General features: G+C 40.1%; 1 long non-coding RNA gene across 1 annotated transcript; it reads left to right on the forward strand.

Moving 5' to 3' along the window:
• LOC110271063 lies at positions 18757-20567 on the forward strand. The gene is made up of 2 exons (XR_002361122.1): positions 18757-19154; positions 20269-20567. It is a non-coding gene; the product is annotated as an uncharacterized LOC110271063 (long non-coding RNA).

Here is a 20861-nt window from a genome sequence, read left to right on the forward strand (position 1 = left end):
GCCATTACGGCTCGCCTTAGGTGTCCTCCTCGGGATAACATCATTTAAAGAACGAGGGTCAAAAAACGTTAAAAAAAAAAGAAAACCGGAGGAACCTGCCGAAGATGAGGCCATTACGGCTCGCCTTTAGGTGTCCTCCTCGAAATAGCGTCATTTAAAGAAGGAGGGTTAGCACAACGTATAAAAAAGAAAAAAAAAAGGGAGGAGCCTGCTGAAGATGAGGCCATTATGGCTCGCCTTTGGGTGTCCTCCTCGGGATAGCGTCAGTTATAGAACGAGGGTCAGCACAACGTAAAAAAAAAACAGGAAAAAAACTGGAAAAAAACCGGAGGAGCCTGCCAAAGATGAGGCCATTCCGGCTCGCCTTTAGGTGTCCTCCTCAGGATAGCGTCATTTAAAGAATGAGGGTCAGCACAACGTAAAAAAAAAACAGGAAAAAAACTGGAAAAAACCCGGAGGAGCCTGCCAAAGATGAGGCCATTCCGGCTCGCCTTTAGGTGTCCTCCTCGGGATAGCGTCATTTAAAGAATGAGGGTCAGCAGAACGTATAAAAAAAAACTGGAAAAAAAACCGGAGGAGCCAGCCGAAGATGAGGCCATTACGACTCACCTTTAGGTGTCCTCCTCGGGATAGCGTCATTTAAAGAACGAGGGTCAGCACAACGTAAAAAAAAAAGGGAAAAAAACCCGGAAAAAAACCGGAGGTGCCTGCCGAAGATGAGGCCATTACGGCTCGCCTTTAGGTGTCCTCCTCGGGATAGCGTCATTTAAAGAACGAGGGTTAGCAAAACGTAAAAAAAAAAGGGAAAAAAACCGAAAAAAAAAAAACCGAAGGAGCCTGCAGAAGATGAGGCCATTACGGCTCGCCTTTAGGTGTCCTCCTCGGGATAGCGTCATTTAAAGAACGAGGGTTAGCACAACGTAAAAAAAAAAAGCAAAATTACCTGAAAAAAAAAGGAAAAAAATGTGAAAAAACCGGAGGAGCTTGCCAAAGATGAGGCCATTACGGCTCGCCTTTAAGTGTCCTCCTCGGGATAGCGTCATTTAAAGAACGAGGGTCAGCATAACGTAAAAAAATAAATAAATAAATAAAAAAGGGAAAAACTGGAAAAAAACCGAGAAAAAAACCATGAAAAAAAACCGGAGGAGCTTGCCAAAGATGAGGCCATTACGGCTCGCCTTTAGGTGTCCTCCTCGGGATAGCGTCATTTAAAGAACTAGGGTCAGCACAACGTAAAAAAAAAAGGCAAAAAAACTGTGAAAAAAATCGGAGGAGCTTGCCAAAGATGAGGCCATTACGGCTCGCCTTTANCTCAGGATAGCGGCATTTAAAGAACGAGGGTCAGCACAACGTAAAAAAAAAAATCCAGAGTAGCCTACCGAAGATGAGGCCATTACGGCTTGCCTTTAGGTGTCCTCCTCGGGATAGCGTCATTTAAAGAACGAGGGTCAGCACAACGTAAAAAAAAACACAGAAAAAAAAACCAGAGGAGCATGCCGAAGATGAGGCCATTTCGACTCGCCTTTTGGTATCCTCCTCGGGATAGAGTCATTTAAAGAACGAGGGTCAGCGCAACGTAAAAAAAAAACTACAAAGAAAAACCGAAAAAAAAACCAGAGGAGCCTGCCAAAGATGAGGCCATTATGGCCCGCCTTTAGGTGTCCTCCTCGGGATAGCGTCATTTAAAGAACGAGGGTCAGCACAACGTAAAAAAAAATGAAAAAAAAAACCGGAAAAAAAAACCAGAGGAGCGTGCCGAAGATGAGGTCATTACGGCTCGCCTTTAGGTGTCCTCCTCAGGATAGCGTCATTTAAAGAACGAGGGTCAGCACAACGTAAAAAAAAAAAATCCAGAGTAGCCTGCCGAAGATGAGGCCATTACGGCTTCCCTTTAGGTGTCCTCCTCGGGATAGCGTCATTTAAAGAACCGTGGTCAGCACAACGTAAAAAAAAAACAGAAAAAAAACCAGAGGAGTCTGCTGAAAATGAGGCCATTATGGCTAGCCTTTAGGTGTCCTCCTCATGATAGCGTCATTTAAAGAACGAGGGTCAGCACAACGTAAAAAAAAAAAATCCAGAGGACCCTGCCGAAGATAAGGCCGTTACGGTTCGCCTATAGGTGTCCTCCTCGGGATAGCGTCATTTAAAGAACGAGGGTCAGCACAATGTAAAAAAAAACCCAGAAAAAAAAACAAGAGGAGCCTGCCGAAGATGTGGCTATTACGGCTCGCCTTTTGGGTATGGACGTCGGAGTGTAAGGAAAGTTTTCAAACTTTGAAGCAAAAGTTAACTTCAGCGCCTGTTTTGATTTTGCCGGAACCGCATGAACTCTTTGAGGTGTATTGTGATGCGTCACTGAAGGGTTTGGGATGCGTGTAGCGGTGATTGTGTTTGCATTGAAAATTTGGAGACACCACTTGTACGGAGTGAGGTTTAGCGTCTTTTTTTATCATAAGAGTCTCAAGTACATCTTTGATCAAAAAGAGCTTAATATGCGTCAGAGGAGGTGGATGGAGTTGTTAAAGGATTATGATTTTGAACTAAGTTATCACCCTGGAAAGGCGAATGTGGTAGCAGACACTTTGAGTCGGAAATCTTTAACGATAGCTTGGATGAGGATCAAGGAAGAGGAGTTAGTGGATAAGTTTGTAGATCTTAAGCTGGATATTGCTGAAGTTGCCGGAAGAGCTTGTTTGAATCAGTTGTAGATTTCAAGTACATTTAAAATAGAGATTTAGAGGGCTTAACAAGATGAGCAAAAGCTTCAGCAACTATTTCAACCAGTTGGCAATAAGAGACATGGAGAATTCACTAAAGATGATGAAGGATTGTGGACGTATAAAGCGAGAATTTGTGTACCTGATGTCGGGAGTTTGAGGCAAGATTTATTGTCGGAAACTCACAACAGTGGGTTTTCTATTCATCCCAGAAGTACGAAGATGTATTATGACTTAAAGATGTTTTGGTGGCCTGGGATGAAAGGTGATATAGCTACAGTGGTATCCAAGTGCCTGACGTGTCAGAAGGTAAAGATAGAGCATCAGAAACCGTCAGGAATGTTACAGCCACTTGAGATTCCTCAGTGGAAGTGGGAAGGAATTACAATGGACTTTGTGACCGGTTTGCCAAGGACTAGGTCGGGATTTGATGCGGTTTGGGTGATCGTGGATCGCTTAACCAAATCTGCTCATTTTCTGCCTATCCGAGTAAACTATTTTATGGAGTAGTTGGCGAGATTGTACATCAAGGAGATCGTAAGGTTGCACGGTGTGCCATCAAGCATAGTGTCAGACCGTGATCCCTAATTCAAATCAAGGTTTTGGGGAGCTTTCCAAAGGTCTTTCGATACGAAGCTGTGTCTCAGTACCGCATATCATCCACAAATGGATGGACAGTCGGAAAGGACTATTCAGACGTTGGAAGATATGCTGAGGGCGTGTGTTTTGGATCAACCCGGAAGTTGGGATCGTTACATGCCATTGGTGGAGTTTTTGTACAACAATAGCTCTCAAGCGAGCATTAGGATGGCTCCATATGAGGCCTTGTATAGACGGAAGTGCCAATCTCCACATTGTTGGTATAAAACTGGTGAAGCAAGTGTTTTGGGTCCTGATTGGGTAGCAGAGACTATTGAGAACATTAAGAAGATTCGTGCAAGAATTTTGACTACCCAGAGTCGACAGAAAAGTTATGCGGATCAGAGAAGGAAACCGTTGGAATTCGAAGTAGGAGAGCACGTGTTTCTGAGGGTTACACCGACAACTGGAATCGAAAGAGCAATCAAAACTAAGAAGTTGAATCCAAGGTTCATTGGACCGTTTGAGATTATGAGGCGATTCGGACCAGTGGCATATCAAGTAGCTTTGCCACCTCACTTGTCTAACTTGCATGACGTATTCCACGTGTCACAACTCCGTAAGTACACGTCGGATGCGGCTCATGTGTTAGAGCCTGAGTCGGTCGAGTTGAGGGAGAATTTGACCTTTCAAGTAACACTAGTGAGAATTGATGACACCAGTGTGAAGAAGTTACGCGGAAAAGAAGTTCAGTTGGTCAAAGTAGCTTGGAAGCGAGCAGGAATTGAAGAGCATACTTGGAAATTGGAGTCCGAGATGCAGAAGGATTACCCTGAGCTATTCTCAGGTGATCACTAAATTTTGAGGGCAAAATTTCTTATTTGGCGGGGAGAATGTAAGAACCGCGACTAATTAATTGTTTAATTAGTTAATTAATATTGCCCAAATTAGGTTCCAAAAATTTAGAATGAGAATTTGAGGATTTAAATATGATTTTTGGACTCAGTAGACTTTTCTGAGTCAGAAGATGTATTTTTTTTTTTTGCGAAAAACTGAGAAAACTGTGAACCGACAACTGAACCGGTTGAACCAGTTCAAGTCTGCCCGGTACTGTGTGAGAAAGATTAAAAACAGTCGAAAACCTTTGAAAAAATATTAGACATGGAAAACCAGGCATTAATTTTAAAGGTTTGGCCCAAAGTTGGGCCAAACGGGCTAAAAATGCTAACGGATTGAACCGGGCCCAAGCCCAACATATATATAGGTTCGATAGTGAACCCATTCAGCCTCATTAACACCAAAACACAACACACACAGCTGAGAAGAGAAAGGGAGAAGAAACCCCCATTTATTACTATTCACCTTCAATTTCTTAAGCTCATAACTTAAGTTACGGAGCTCCGATCGCTGCACCGTTTACGGTCACGCGTTCCTCATGAAGAGCTCTACAAAACCCACCCAAGAAACTGGTAAAGAAATCACAAAATCCCTCTCATTTCTTCCTTCCAAAATTTCGAAATTCTAGGGTTTTTGATTAAGTGAAATTTTGTGAGTTTGAGTGCTTAGGTACACTCTAGCACTTGATTAACATTGGGTTTGGCTTCCAAAAATGTTGGGCAAGGTAAGAGGTCTTGAACTCTTGTAAAATTTTAATTATGATGAGCCTGATGGGTGGAAAATTGATTCCACACAAACTAACCGGCAAGTGTACCGGGTCGCATCAAGTAGTAAAACTCACCAGAGTTAGGTCGATCCCACAGGGATTGATGGATCAAGCAATTTTAGTTAAGTGATGAATCCAGTCAAGTTGACAGTGGGTGAATTGAATGAAACTTGAATAATAAAAAAGTAAATTGTAAGAAATCTAAAAAGCTGAAATGTAAATTGACAGAAACTTAAAGAGCAAGAAATTAAAATTGCATGGAAAATAAATGACTGGAATCTTAGATTGCAAGGAAGTAAAAGTGCAAAATCTAAATGGCATTGAACTATAAATTGCAAGAATTGTAAATGGGAATTGGGAGCAGGGAATGAAAGAAAGCAGTAAACAATTGCAATTAAAGTAAATTCAAAGTGATCTAAAGTGGAGAAAATCAAAGAGAATGATTCATTAGGGATTGGAGATATCATAATCCATCATGAATCAAATGGGTCTCAACTCCTTTCTCAATCATGTGAGTAGATCTATGGTGGATTGAAATTGATTGGATCCCAATTCCTTGGTAATCCAATCTCTCTAATCACAATCAATCTTGCCAATCCTTGATCTAATTATCATGAGAAGAGGTTAAGTGCATGTCTCTCATCCATAAGCCACACAAACTCTCAAGATCTCAATTCCTCCCGAATGGTGTTGATCAAGAGAGTTGTGAAGGATAGAGCTCCAATTCTAATGCAAGTGGTTTCCCTTCCGAGGCTCACACAAGTATTCAATTGAATTAAACCCCCTTTCGGAGTGAGTAATTCACAATCAAAACAGAAGTTATCCTTTAGCTACACAAATGAATTGAGAAGAAGAAGAATTTCATTGATTCATTATGATTACAATAGAGCTTGATGACAAGTCATCTTAGGCTAGTTTTACAAGCCTTTTTCTTCTATTTTACTTGGTTTTCATGCATTTCTTAAGCAATAAATAAGCATTTGAATGAAGTTCTCACTATACACTCATATTTCAAGGACTAAGTGAATTTTGGCCAATTTTATACAAATAACTCAAGAAAATGTGGAGTAAATAAATTATACTAATTGATTGCATAAGATGGCAGAGCTTTGATGCATTTTGTCCTTGTGATCAGGAACAGAGGAAAAGCATCTTTGGCACTACATTCATGTGAAGAGCGCTATGTTCCCCTGCAGTATACTATTTACCAGGGACGCATGCGCGTCGAAGCTGCAACTCTGGAAGGCCACGCATATGCGTGGGTGACGCATACGCGTGGAAGTGGGATTTACGTTCTCAACCAAAGAACGCTCCGTTCGTTATCAAAGAGCGCCTGCGACAACGCTCGAAGTTGGAATCAAAATTTGGCTATCGACGCGTATGCATCAGTGACGCGTACATGTGGGTGTGATATCTGCAAAGAAGCACGCATACGCGTGAAGGACGCGTACGCGTGAGGGACGCATATGCGTAGATAGCGTTCTTGGCACGAACGCTACGTTCAAATGGAGAATGCTTCAATGGACGCGTACGCGTATGGGACGCGTACGCGTAGGTGGTGCTGAAGTTCGACGATGTGCACGCGTGGGCTACGCGTGTGCGTGGATGCTCGAGCGCTCCGTTCTTCTAAAGAACCCCACGTTCTCCTGGGAGTTGAATTTTGAGTCAATTAAAAACCCCACGTCAAGAGACTTCCAAGTACACCTGAAGCAGCCTCTGAACTAGTATAAATAGAGGACTTTAATCATTAGAAGGGGAGCTTTTTGACACTTTGAAAATAGAGACTTCTTCAGATCTTCTTCTACTTTTCTTTTGGATCTTTTTATACTTTGACACTTTGAGGATTTTATATTCTGCACTTTTCTTCTTTTCTATTTAGTTTATTCATTCTTTTTCTCTTTTCTACTTACTGGAGCAATGATGAACTAAACCCCACTTTCATTAGGAGGAGGAGCTCTATTGTAGTCATAATGAATCAATGAAATTCTTCTTCTTCTCAATTCATTTGGGTAGCTATTGGATATCTTCTGTTTTGTTTGTGAATTATTCACTCCGGAAGGGGGTTTAATTCAATTGAATGCTTGTGTGAGCCTCGGAAGGGGAATCACTTACATTAAATTTGGAGCTCTATCCTTCACTACTCTCTTGATCAACACTATTCGGGAGAAATTGATATCTTGAGAGTTAGTGTGGCTTATAGATGAGAGAAATGCACTTAACCTCTTCTCATGAAAATTAGATCAAGGAATTGGCAAGATTGATTGTGATTAGAGAGATTGGATTGCCAAGGAATTGGGATCCAATCAATTTCAATCCGCCATAGATCTATTCATATGATTGAGAAAGGAGTTGAGACCCAATTGATTCATGAGGATTATGATATCTCCAATCCCTAATGAATCACTTCCATTGATTTTTCTTCAATTAAGATCTCTCTAATCTTATTTCAATTTAATTTGTTCATTGCTGTTTTAGTTCCCTGCACCCATTTCCCTTATTAATTCAGCAGTTTAAGTTCCAATGCAATTTAGATTCTGTACCTTTACTTCCCTGCACTTTAAGATTCAGTCATTTACAATTCTTGCTATTTAAGATTCAGCTCTTTTAATTTCTTGCTCTTTAAGTTTCTGTTAATTTACACTTCACCTCTTTAGATTTCTTGCAATTTACTTTTTGTTATTCAAGTTCCACTCAAATCACCCACTGTCAACTTAACTAAATTTATCACCATACTAAAATTGCTTGATCCATCAATGTCTGTGGGATCGACCTCACTCTGGTGAGTTATTACTACTTGATGTGACCCAGTACACTTGCTGATTAGTTTGTGTGGAATCGATTTTTCCTCATCAAGTTTTTAGCGCCATTGCCGGGGATTAATTTAGATTAACAGTGATTAAGTAGGCGATGATCTAGATTAAGCATTTTCTTTTGTTTTTGTTAAGCCTACTAACTGTTTGAGATTTTATTTCTGCTAACTATAACTTCACTCTAACAATAGAGTGCTCTGCTTGTGTTTTTTCTTGGTTTGTTTGTGTTATATGTTAGGAGCAAGGAGAGAGGCATCCACCTCTTTTGCCTCTGAGCCTGAAAGAACCCTTCGGAGACTTAGAAGAGAGGCAAGAGGAAATGGGGTAGTTGGTGAAAAGAATTCAGAAGAGGAAAATCAAGTCATGGAGGAGAATCTGCATAATCCTCCTGAGGATGTTGCCAACAACAATAGACCGCCTAGAAGGTTGCTGGCTTCCTATACCATCCCTAATGCAAGGAACTGTGGAAACAACATACTTACTCCAAATGTCCATGCCAATAATTTTGAGTTGAAGTCTCAACTCATCACTTTGGTGCAGAATAATTGCTCTTATGGAGAGGGTCCTCTTGAAGACCCAAATCAACACCTATCTGTCTTCCTGAGGATATGTGACACAGTCAAGACCAATGGTGTGCATCCAAATATCTACAAGTTGCTGTTATTCCCATTCTCTTTGAGGGATAAGGCGTCTCAATGGCTGGAGACATTTTTCAAAGAAAGCATCAATAACTGGGATGATTTGGTGAGCAAATTCTTGGCTAAGTTCTATCCACCTCAGAGAATCATTAGGTTGAAGAAAGAAGTTCAGACTTTCACTCAAATGGATGAAAAATCACTTTATGAGGCATGGGAGAGATACAAAGCCTTGATTAGGAAATGTCCACCTGAGATGTTTAGTGAATGGGACAGACTTCAGAACTTCTACGAGGGCTTGACTCTTAAAGCTCAAGAGGCCCTGGATTACTCTGCAAAAAGGTTCAGTACAGCTAATGAAGACAGCTGAAGAAGCTCAGAATCTCATAGACACTGTGACCAACAATCAATACTTCTATGGTCACCAAAGGCAATGCTAACCAGCTCCAAAGAAAGGTGTATTAGAGCTTGAAGGTGTGGACACTATCTTGGCACAGAACAAATTGATGCATCAATAAATCCAACAGCAAATGGAGATAATGGCAAAGAAAATAGATGGACTTCAAGTGGCTGCAGTAAACATAGCAAGTCAACCTTCAAATGAATGGGGTCAATATGAATGAGGTTTTGCAACATGCAATAATGAGCAACAATCTGAGCAAGTGCAATATATGCACAACACCTCAAGTTCCTCACAAAATGACTTTCATGGTGACACATACAATTCATCATGGAGGAACCATCCTAACTTGAGGTGGGGTGACAATCAAAATCAATGACAGAGGAACCACAACTCCAACAACTCTCGCAATGCAAACAACCAAAATCACTCACCCAATAACACTAACCAATACAAAAACCCATAAAACATAAATCATCAACTGCACAATAACTCCTGTTCATACCATGGGTCGAGCTGTCCGACCTGGGATGCTCTACTGACAAGTCGACCAACCTCTTCAGGTCAGGACAATCCGACCTCTTCTCAAAGAGCTCGGCCAAATCACCAGGAAAGCCCAAAAAAAGCCTAAATAGAGGACCACGCCCCAAATCCTAAGGCAGTCCAAGCCTACAGAGAGAAGAGTGGTTCCTTTGAAGATAAGATGACCTCACTCGAAGATAAGATAAGATAAGATAAGATAACTAACTTATCTTATCTAAGAAGGTCACTTTACACCATTATAAATACACTGGAGCACCCAGGTATAACTCATACTCTGATTCTACAAAAAAACCTATTTAATACCCTTGCTAACTTAAGCATCAGAGTCCCTTGCAGGTACCACCACCCTCCGGTGACGAAGGATCAGCAGCAGTACCAGTCCAACAAGTCGGACGTGACAGCTCCGGCCACCACCCACAAGTCGGACACGTCATCTCCGACCAGCACAGAAGATCTCGTCCGAGATCGACCTACAGTTTCAGGTAACCCTCGGAACATTGGCGCCGTTACTGGGGAATCTGGAAGTCATCCCACCACCATGGCGGACGACCATGACAACGACCACGACTCGGATCTAGAAGATAGAACACCGCACAAAAACACGGACACTACACTAAAAGATATCCCGCAACCTAACGGAGATAAGAGTTCACCAAACCTGGGAGCCCTGGAGGCACTTCAAGACCATTTAAAATAACTTGAAAAAGAAGCCCAACATCAACGAGAAGCTGGGAAAGACCTACAAAGGGAAATAAGGTGACGCTGGGAATTAGAGGACAAACTTCTAAAACTCGAAGCCAATCTCAAGGCCAAAGCTATTTGATCCAATCATGAGGATAGCTCCCACAAGGACCAAGATCCATTCACCAAGGAGATCATGAAGACCAAAATCCCAAAAGACTTTCAACTCCCGGATATGACTTTATACGATGGCACGGCAGATCCCAGCCATCACCTCAGTAATTTCAGGAGTCGAATGTACCTCACTGACGCCTCAGACGCAGTCCGCTGTAAAGCCTTCTCGACTACCTTAACAAAAACGGCGATTAAGTGGTTCAACAATCTACCCCCTAGGTCCATCTCAAGCTTCGACGACCTAGCCAAGAAGTTTCTAGCCAGATTCTCTATCCAGAAAGACAAAACCAAGCATGCCCCAAGCCTATTAGGGATCAAACAAGGAGATCGGGAAAGTCTCCGCAGCTACATGGAAAGATTCAACAAAGCATGTCTGGACATATAAAGTTTACCAACAAAGGCCGCCATTATGGGTCTCATCAATGGCTTACGAGAGGGACCTTTTAGCCATTCTATATCGAAAAAACATCCCGCATCTCTGAACAAAGTGCAAGAACGAGCAGAGAAGTACATCAACATGGAGGAAAACTCTCGACTAGGAGAGACCTCAAAATCTGGATTCTCCAACTCCTCTCGAGATAAGGACAAAGAATCCAAGAAAAAAGAGGATCAACATGGGGAAAAGATCAAGAAATACCATAATTATACCCCTCTTCGGGTATCTCTCATAGATGTCTACCGAGAAGTATGCCATACTGAAAAGAAACCCCCAGCCCGACCACTCAAAAGCAAAAAAGGAGAAGGAAATCGGGCTGAATACTGTGAATACCATCGAATCTATGGACATTCTACCAATGAATGTTTCGACCTAAAAAATATCATAGAAAAACTGGTAAGGGAGGGAAAGTTAGATCGGTACTTAGCCAGCCGAGCAGACGATCCAAGAAAAAGAAGAAGGGACGAAGATGTCGGACGGGCTAAACGACCACCTCGTTCACCCGAGAGACATGTTCACATGATACACTGAGGATTCGCGGGAGGAGGTATCTCCAAATCATCTCGCAAAAGACATCTTAAAGATGTATATCATGTCGAGGGAAAGGAGGAAGCACCTGACATCCCCACAATCACTTTTACCAAAGAGGATGCAGCCAGCATTATCTCGGGACATGACGATCCCATGGTCATCACTATCATATTGGCCAACGCAAATCTCCACCGCACACTGGTAGACCAAGGAAGCTCGGCCGACATCTTGTTCAAAACTGCATTCGACAAACTCGGCCTGGAAGAAAAAGAGCTCAGAGCATATCCAAACAGCCTGTTCGGGCTGGGAGATACTCCAATCTAACCACTTCGGTACATCTCATTACCCACGACCTTTGGAAAAGGAAATCGGTCAAGGACACTCAATATAGACTACATCATGGTCGACATGAGTTCAGCCTACAATGCCCTAATAGGTCGGACAACGTTAAATCAGCTCGGCACAGTAGTCTCGACTCCACATCTATGCATGAAGTTCCCAACTGTAGAAGGGACAGCTATAATAAAAGCAGACCAGAAGACGGCACGCCGATGTTACAACGAAAGTCTAAACCTCAGAGGCAGAGGAGAAGAATTCCACAGCATCGAACTCAGTGGAGTTCAGAGGCGGGAAGAACTCCGTCCACAACTTGCAGGTGAAGTAGAAAAAATCCAGATCAGAGATATCCTGGACAAAACAACCAATATCGGTACAATCCTAAAATGATACATAAAAGAATCACTCGTACAGTTCTTACGAGATAACGTCGACCCCTTTGCATGGAAGGCTGCAGACATGCCAGGCATAGACCCTAAGTTAATGTGCCACAAGCTAGCAGTCTACCCAGGATCTCGGCCAGTACAACAGAGACGTAGAAAGCTTGGACCAGAACGATCCCAAGCTGTGGAAGAGTAGGTACAAGCTCTACTGGAGGCAGGATTCATAAGAGAAGTCAAGTACCCACTATGGCTAGCTAACGTCGTCTTGGTGAAAAACTCAAATGGGAAGTGGCGGATGTGCACCGACTACACTGATCTCAACAAAGCCTGCCCAAAAGATCCTTATCCACTCCCAAGTATCGATGCTCTGGTGGATGCCTCCTCCGGATACAAATACCTCTCGTTTATGGACGCCTATTCGGGATATAACCAAATCCCAATGTACTCACCTGATCAGGAAAAAACCTCATTCTTAACCCCAAAAGCAAACTACTGCTACATCGTCATGCCTTTTGGACTAAAAAATGCAGAAGCTACTTATCAGAGATTAATGAATAAGGTCTTTATAGACCATATTGGAAAAATTATGGAAGTCTATGTGGATGACATGTTAATAAAGACACAAAGTGAAGAGACATTACTGTCCGACCTCACCCAAGTATTCGACACTATAAGAAGGCATGGCATGACACTTAACCCTGCAAAATGCACCTCCGCAGTAGAAGCTGGCAAATTCTTGGGTTTTATGCTCACACAAAGAGGAACCGAGGTAAATCCGGACAAATGCCAGGCCATACTCGATATGAAGAGCCCGACTTGCGTCAAAGAGGTACAGCAGCTCAATGAAAGATTGGCAGCCTTGTCCAGATTTCTAGCTGGATCAGCAATAAGATCTCTCCCCTTCTATGCTACTCTAAGGAAGGGAACCTCGCAGTAGAAAGTCGGGCAGTAGCCTCAGCATTGGTCCGAGAAGACGACAGTAGGCAACAACCTGTATACTTCATTAGCAAGGCACTACAAGGATCTGAGTTGAACTACCAAAAAATAGAAAAATTCGCCTACGCTCTCATATTAACATCTCGACGACTTCGTTCGTATTTCCAAGCCCACATCATCAAGATTCGGACCAACCATCCAATAAAAGACATTCTGTAGAAAATAGATTTAGCAGGAAGAATCTTACAATGGGCAGTCGAGTTGTCTAAATTTGACCTTCAGTATGATGCTCGAATAGCCATCAAATCGCAATATTTGGCCGATTTCATTGTAGAATTTACAGACACCCCAGAAATCCCTACAGAATGGAATCTCTATATAGACGGTTTCTCAAACAAAACTGGAAGCGGCACGGGTGTAATAATTGAAAGCGACCAGGGAACCCAAATCGAACTGTCCCTCAAATTCGGGTTCCCTGCCTCAAACAACCAAGCTGAGTATGAAGCACTACTGGCTGGTTTAAAGCTGGCTAAAGAGGTTGGAGCTCAAAAGCTCATCATCTTCAGTGACTCATAGGTGGTCACTTCACAAATAGCAGGGAGCTACCAAGCCAAGGATCCCACCATGAAAAAGTACTTGGACAAAACCAGGGAACAGCTCGGACAACTCGGGGAATATGAGGTCCGCCACATACCCCGAGAATAGAATGCTCAAGCTGATGCACTCTCAAAACTAGCCAGCACTAAACCAGGGGGCAACAATAGAAGCCTCATCCAGGAAATGCTGCAGAATCCATCAATCTCTGAAGAAGAAAAAGTCCTAGCCATAACAAGTCTGGATCAAGGATGGATGACTCCCATAATTAACTACCTCAAAACAGAAACACTCCTCATAGATAAGAAGGAGGCAAAGAGGTTAAAAAGGGAAGCACAATACTACACTATCATAAACAATACTCTATACAAAAGAGGAATTTCAATACCATTGTTAAAATGTGTGCCGACTTCCAACACAAAAGAAGTTTTAGAAGAAGTACACAGTGGCATTTGTGGCAACCATCTCGGAGCACAGGCACTTGCCAAAAAAGTACTCCGGGCCGGATTTTATTGGCCAACTTTACAAAAAGAAGCCACAAAATTCGTAAAGACATGTCCACCATGTCAGAAACATGCCAACTTTCATATTGCCCCGCCAGAGGAGCTCATCAGCGTAACCTTACCCTGGCTATTCGTAAAATGGGGATTCGACCTTCTTGGACCTTTCCCTCAGGGATCAGGACAAGTCAAATTCCTCATAGTAGGGGTAGAGTATTTCACAAAATGGATCGAGGCAGAACCTCTAGCTAACGCCACTACTCAAAGAAGTCAAAAATTCCTATATAGAAACATTGTTACAAGATTTGGGGTTCCATACTCCATCACCACAGACAATGGCACCCAATTCACAGATGCAGGTTTCAGAGAGCTAGTGGCCGACTTGAACATAAAACACCAATTCACCTCCGTAGAACATCCCCGGGCTAATGGACGAGCCAAAGCTGCCAACAAAGTCATATTGGCTGGGCTAAAACGGAGATTACAGGACGCAAAGGGAGCCTGGGCTGAAGAGCTCCCACAAGTCCTATGGGCATACCGGACAACACCACATTCCACCACAAAGGAAACACCCTTCCGATTAGCTTACAGAATGAAGGCAATGATCCCGGTGGAGGTTGAAGAAGGGTCGTCCAGAGTGATTCACTATAATGAAGAAGCCAACTCCCAACTTCAAAAGGAAGAACTTGACCTACTTCCAGAAATCCGAGAAAGAGCTCGGATCAGGAAAGAGGCATTAAAACGTCGAATGGCTTCAAGATACAATCGAAAGGTAGTGCCGTAAGGTTTTACTGAGAATAACCTCATCCTAATCCGAAATGATATCGGAACAACTCGACCTGGAGAAGGAAAGCTGGCAGCAAACTGGAAAGGACCCTACCGAGAGGAATGCCTTCTGTTGGGAGCGTTAGCACACCCTGTGCGCACACATAACCAATGAAGTTCAACAACCTGTGCACACGCACACGTTAGAAGGTGCACTATATTGAGGGCACTAGCACGCCTTGTGCGATCGAACAGAGTTTGGAAAATTTTGCACTTATGCGTATGCACATGCCCTATTTTTCAACTAAAACTTTGTTTTTCAACTATTTCACCTTCCCAACAAGCTTGTAAACTTTTGTGACACCTATTTAATACTCTTGGGCTTATTATCGGGCATTAGAACATGGTAAAGTTCCTAGGAGAATTGATTTGGTACTATTTTAAAAAGTTAGAGAACGGAGGCTTAGGTTTCTGGTGTACTGAGGATGGGTTTGGTGGAGTGCGAAAGAAGAATGGTATATGAATTGAGAAATTGATGAGCTAATGAGTTCAGAATGGAAATGTTGAATTGACAGTGGTTGAGATGAGTCGAGGACTCAGAATCAAATGATGGATCCATGATATACTAAAAATATTTTCTGAAAACCACTGAGTTACTGCTTTATACTGAGATTGTTGAGACGCTATGCGCCTGGCAGGGACGGCATTTGGATCCGGCCTGTCGAGGTAGCGGCGGCGGCGTAAGGGCGGTGGTTAGTGCCGCTTGTGTTGAGATGTGATGTATGTGGCAGGCACAAAATCCTGGACAGTGTTCCGAGCACCATATCTCAAAGGTTCCCAATCATGATTCTGAAGGGCGACATCTCCATAGAGATGTGTCGGGTTGGCAGTTGAACCGACAATGTGATATCACAACCTATAGGACAGGCATTCATCATATGCATCTTTTACCTGTTTGTTTGCTTTTCCGAGTTGTATTTGCTTGCCTAATTGTATAACATGTCTAAGTGCCTACGTGAATTAATTGCCATATATGCCTATACTTGTGATTTACTTGCATTGATATTAATTTTGTTTTCTACTGGGATTGAGGAGGTTCGGAAGGCGATGGCGATGAAATCGCATGGAGGATAGGTTGGTGAAGGCTGTGGGACAGCGGAGAACTGTCACATTAGAAACTCCCTAAGTTAGATTACCCCTTTATTATGTTATGGTTTAAGTTATTCTTTAATGCTTTAAGTTATGCTTACTATTTTAGTTATGCCTTAAGATGAATCTTATGATGGATATGAAGTCTAGGATTGTCTTTGGGGTCCCGGGGTCTTATATCTTACATCATTGGGCACTGTTATCATACTGAGAACTTCCGGTTCTCATACCATATTCTGTTGTTGTTTTTCAAATGCAGGTCGCAACCCACCTCGGTGAGTTATTTCTATGGTGACAGAAGCAGAGGATCCTGGTTTCGTTTTGAATTCTTTTGATTACGTTGTTTATATCTCTCATCTTTTGTATTTTACTTTTGCCTAGAGGCATTACTTTGAGGGAAAAACTCGTATAAGCTGTTTTAACTTCAGATTTCTGTATGGTCTGTATGTAGCTAGCCGGCTTAAACTCCACGAGCCGTGGCTAGATTCTTATGCTATTATACTCTTATCTTTTGTATTATTATATCTATCTCTTGTGTATTAAGCTAGTAGCTTCGTGAGTACATTTTGCGCTTTTCAAATCCTGTTTTTGAGCTGTATCTTTCATCGACCTTCTAGAATATATTATTTCTTCTATATATTATATGTATAAGCTTTAAACTTATCGTAACCTTTGATTATTAGCCTTTACTTTACAACGTGAGGTAAGACTTAGGGTAATTAGGGTGTTACATCACAAAGAGCCACTCCTAACTTGCTTCAACTAAGGCTAAAGCCCACATCCAAAGACTTGAAGATTGATCTGGAAAGTGTATAAGTAGGATAGTTTTTGAAGTTAGAAAGAAGGCTGGGAAGCAGGGACCCTAATTGGGAAACCCCTGAATCATTTTTCTTTCTTTTTGTACTTTGTTTTACTTTCATGTACTTTTCTTTTCTCTTTGGATTTTGCTGAGCAATGATGAACTAAACCCCACATCATTAGGGGGAGGAGCTCTATTGTAATTCAAATGAATGAATTTATATCTTCTTCTTCTCAATCTGCTTGTTGTAGCTAACAGATAACTTCCATGTTTATTTTGATCTATTCACTCCGGAAGGGGGTTTAGATCCATTGAATTTCTATGTGAGCCTCGGAAGGGGAATCATAGAAATTAGTTTGGAGCTCTATCTCTCACAATTTTCTTGATCAATACATTCGGGATGATTTGAGATCTTGAGAACTTGTGTGGCTAATGGATAAAAGAAACGCACTTAACCTTTTCTCATGACAATTAGATCAAGGAATTGGCAAATTGATTGTGTTAAGAGAAATTAGGTTGCCAATGAATTGGGACTCAATTAATTACAATTCGCCATAGATCTACTTCAGATAATTGAGATTGAAGTTGAGACCCATTGATTCATGATGGATTCTGATATCTCCAATCCCTAATGAATCTTTCTCTTGTTATTCTTCACTTTGATTGCCTTGAGCTTCCTTTAATTACTTTGCATTTAGTGCTTCCTTTGATTTCTCAGCACCCAAAGCCCTTTTACATTTCATGCTGTTTACTTTTCATCGCCATTTATATTCTTGCCTTTACTTTCTTGCCATTTAAGTTTTCGTTCTTTACTTTCTTGTCATTAAAGTTTTCGCAATTTATATTTTGCAATTTACTTTCAACACTTTAATTTCTTACAATTTACATTCTGTTAGTTCAATTCCACCAAAACCATCAAATATTAGCTTGACTAGACAAATCACCTCACTAAAGTTGCTTGATCTATCAATCCCTGTGGGATCGACCTCACTCTTGTGAGTTATTACTTGACGATTCAGTACACTTGCCGAAGAGATTTGTTGCTGTGCAAATTCCTGGTTCATCAGTGTAATTCAGTGTAATGATTAATTATTCTATTTTTTCTGATATAATTTTTAATTTTTTAATTTTAAATAATAAATCGAACCCTAAGATTTGAGGAATAATAAAAGAGCAATGTTACATGACCAACACATTTAAAAAAATTTGTAATACTAAAATATAAATTTGAGACTCACATTTATGTATTTAAAAAAAATAAAATAAAGAAATAAATCTAACCATTAAATTCGCATGTTTAAAAAAATTTTAAAACTATAAATCTAATAATATGAAAATTAAATTTATGATTTTCATATAAAAAAATACCAAATTTAACATTAATGAAAAATACAATTGGAAGGGCAACCCAAAATTAAAAGACGGTATTTGATGCAACAAGCGAACTATAACTTAAATAGCATATCCTCACCTAGAAATTTTAAATTCAACTCTCACTCTAATTTTTAAAAAAAAAATCTGGAGCAGTCGCCCAATCCCAACATGTGTCCAAATACAGCTTTATCCAGGTGCGCTTCTCACCGAGGAAAAAAAAAAAACAACGTTAAAATCTGTAGCAATGGCCCAAAAAGAAACCTCACAATTGATAGGTGTTCGGTTTTACCCCTTTTAAAATAAGCAAAGGCTCTACAGCTTCCATTTTATCAAACCGAGAAAATTTGTCATTTTCCTCCTTAGCATTGTTTATAGGCTTATAAATTGATTTAAAATTGGTGTTTGCTACGGTACGATGATAAATTTATACGTACCGGTACAATAAAAACAAGAACAAATTAAAACACGACATTTGGATTATATTTTCCATATTAGTAATTAATTTTTTTTTCTTTAAATATATATCATATCAATATTTTTACTAAACTATCTTTATATTTTAATAAAAATAAAAAATATTTTTTATTTAATATTATAAAAAGACTTAAATATCCTTTTTCTTTTTATATTAAACAAAAACTATTCTAATCCTTTTAATTTACTCAAAATTCAATTAACCTTAATTTGAACCAAATTAAAAATTAAAATCACAATACATTTGATTATTCATATACTAAAAAATTACTTGATCTCTCATGAACCCTAATCTAATATCTGATATCCCATTCATAACAAAAAGAAGAACACACCTAAAAAATAAAATTATTCTTTATTATTATATACCAATCTACCAATAAAATACATCCTCACCCCTAATCTCCTCTCCGAACAGCAGCAGCAGCTTATCTTCACCTTCTCCCTCCCTTGCAGCCGTGCTCTGTCTCCATCGTTCTTCACGCTTCACGCAGTAGCAGCACGCACGAGCAGCCGCCTTATCGTTCTCCACGCATCAACAGCCCTGTGTCGCCCTCCGTGCAGTGCAGCCATCGTGTTGTCCTCCACGTAGCAGCAACCCCGTATCGCTCTCCGTGCCTTCCTCCACTCCTCCCTGCAGTTGCCACTCTCTGTGTAACATGGTAGTTTCCAAAGGTGTGTAACAAATATACCCAGTTCATTTCGTGGCATTCAAATTGAAGTAAATAATTCAGTGTTTTGGTGATTCAATATTAACTTTCTATATTTTTGCAATGTACAGAGCACCAATGAAAAACTGTTATTGACTTAGCTTGTAGACTTGTAGTCGTTGACTTGGTGAAATATATTGTAGCTAAAAACTCCAATGTGACATGATGAAAACTTATTATTGAGTCTTTTGCTTCAAAATTATGAACAGACTAGAGTCTCTGGATTGTTGACAAATGCTCCGTTTATGCTAAATGTGGGTTGTGACATGTATGTGAACAATCCTAAGGTTGTTCTACACGCACTCTGCATTGTGTTTGCTTCACTTAGATATTTAAATGTGAGTTGTGAATTTGTTTTTTGATCTGTGAGTTAAATTGTAAATTTGTTTTACTAGTTCTTTGTGATTTGTGAGTTGAATTGTGAAGTTGTGTTTTGATTTGTAAGTTGAATCCATGCCTTTTTCTATGTATGGAAATGCAAATTTTGCTACTAGTTCTTTTTTCCTGCACAGGGGTCAGTGAAAGACTTTTTCTGTTTTGAATAAATGATTAGAAGTAGAGCTTTTCTATTAGAAGCGGGCTTCAAATTTGTTAGGTCTTCATGTCTTCGATTCACTTTTTTACGAAATCTAGGTTTTTAAAATTTCTAATTTTCTATTTGGTTGTTTTTGCTTACTGTCAAATCAAGAATCCAATTTCCTTGGTTTCTAAGGCTTTTGATAAAATTATCTTACGTTAGATTAACCTTTCAGTATAATTACTCGTAGATATATATAATGTCAGTATTACTCAAGGCATAGGATCATCACAATTATATAGAATGGTTTAGTTTAGTCGAAGCAGTTAAAAAAAATTCACTCGAAAATCTCACTGGAATGCCTTATTAGCTTAAAATTTGAAAGAATTATTTATTTTTGTGATTATAAAAGATCTGTTCAATTTAAAATTAAGCAGAGAAAAAGTTTATTCAGTGCATTATAGACGGTTAATGTATTGATGCAAAATTAAATCGAGCCATATATTTAGATGATAGGAAACTTTATTTGATGTGATTGGGTAATTGGAGAGGAACTTGGCAGGTTTGGAAAACAGGTGGTGAAGATCCATCATTCATGGTCAAGGTTGACTCCCAGAACTTAGAAAATATGTTGGGATTTTCTGAAGCTAACTTGTCAAGCAAATCCAATTCTTTCATGACATGTTTTATTCGTTGTTTTAAGTGAAAATGTATTCCTTCTGGAAGATAAACATTGTAGATACAACTTTCTTTTGCTATTTCCTTTGACTTTTTGAGTCAAATGTAAGATACTATCCCATATGAATTTTTATGTTTGTATATTGTTGAAGGGTTAGAAGAGAAGAAGCACGTTTAGATTTTTTTGAAAGTTTCAATTTTTGGTTTGGCAAATTTTTTATTCATGAGCGCAGAAGTGATTTTGCATTCAAAATCACGTGGAAGCAACCATTTTGAGCTTCTTCGTTTCACTAACGGGCTTTTAGCCATCAATGTTCAATCTTTATTTATCTTTTATCAACTTTATCATTTATGCATGTTATTGTATTATTTATGAAATTTTTATTATTTCTATTTATATGAACTTTTTTTTCTATTATTTATTATTTTTGTTCTTTGTTAATTATTTATTTGACATTATACATTTTTATAATTATG

This window comes from Arachis ipaensis, chromosome B04, assembly GCF_000816755.2.
Source record: "Arachis ipaensis cultivar K30076 chromosome B04, Araip1.1, whole genome shotgun sequence".
Classification (NCBI taxonomy): domain Eukaryota; kingdom Viridiplantae; phylum Streptophyta; class Magnoliopsida; order Fabales; family Fabaceae; genus Arachis; species Arachis ipaensis.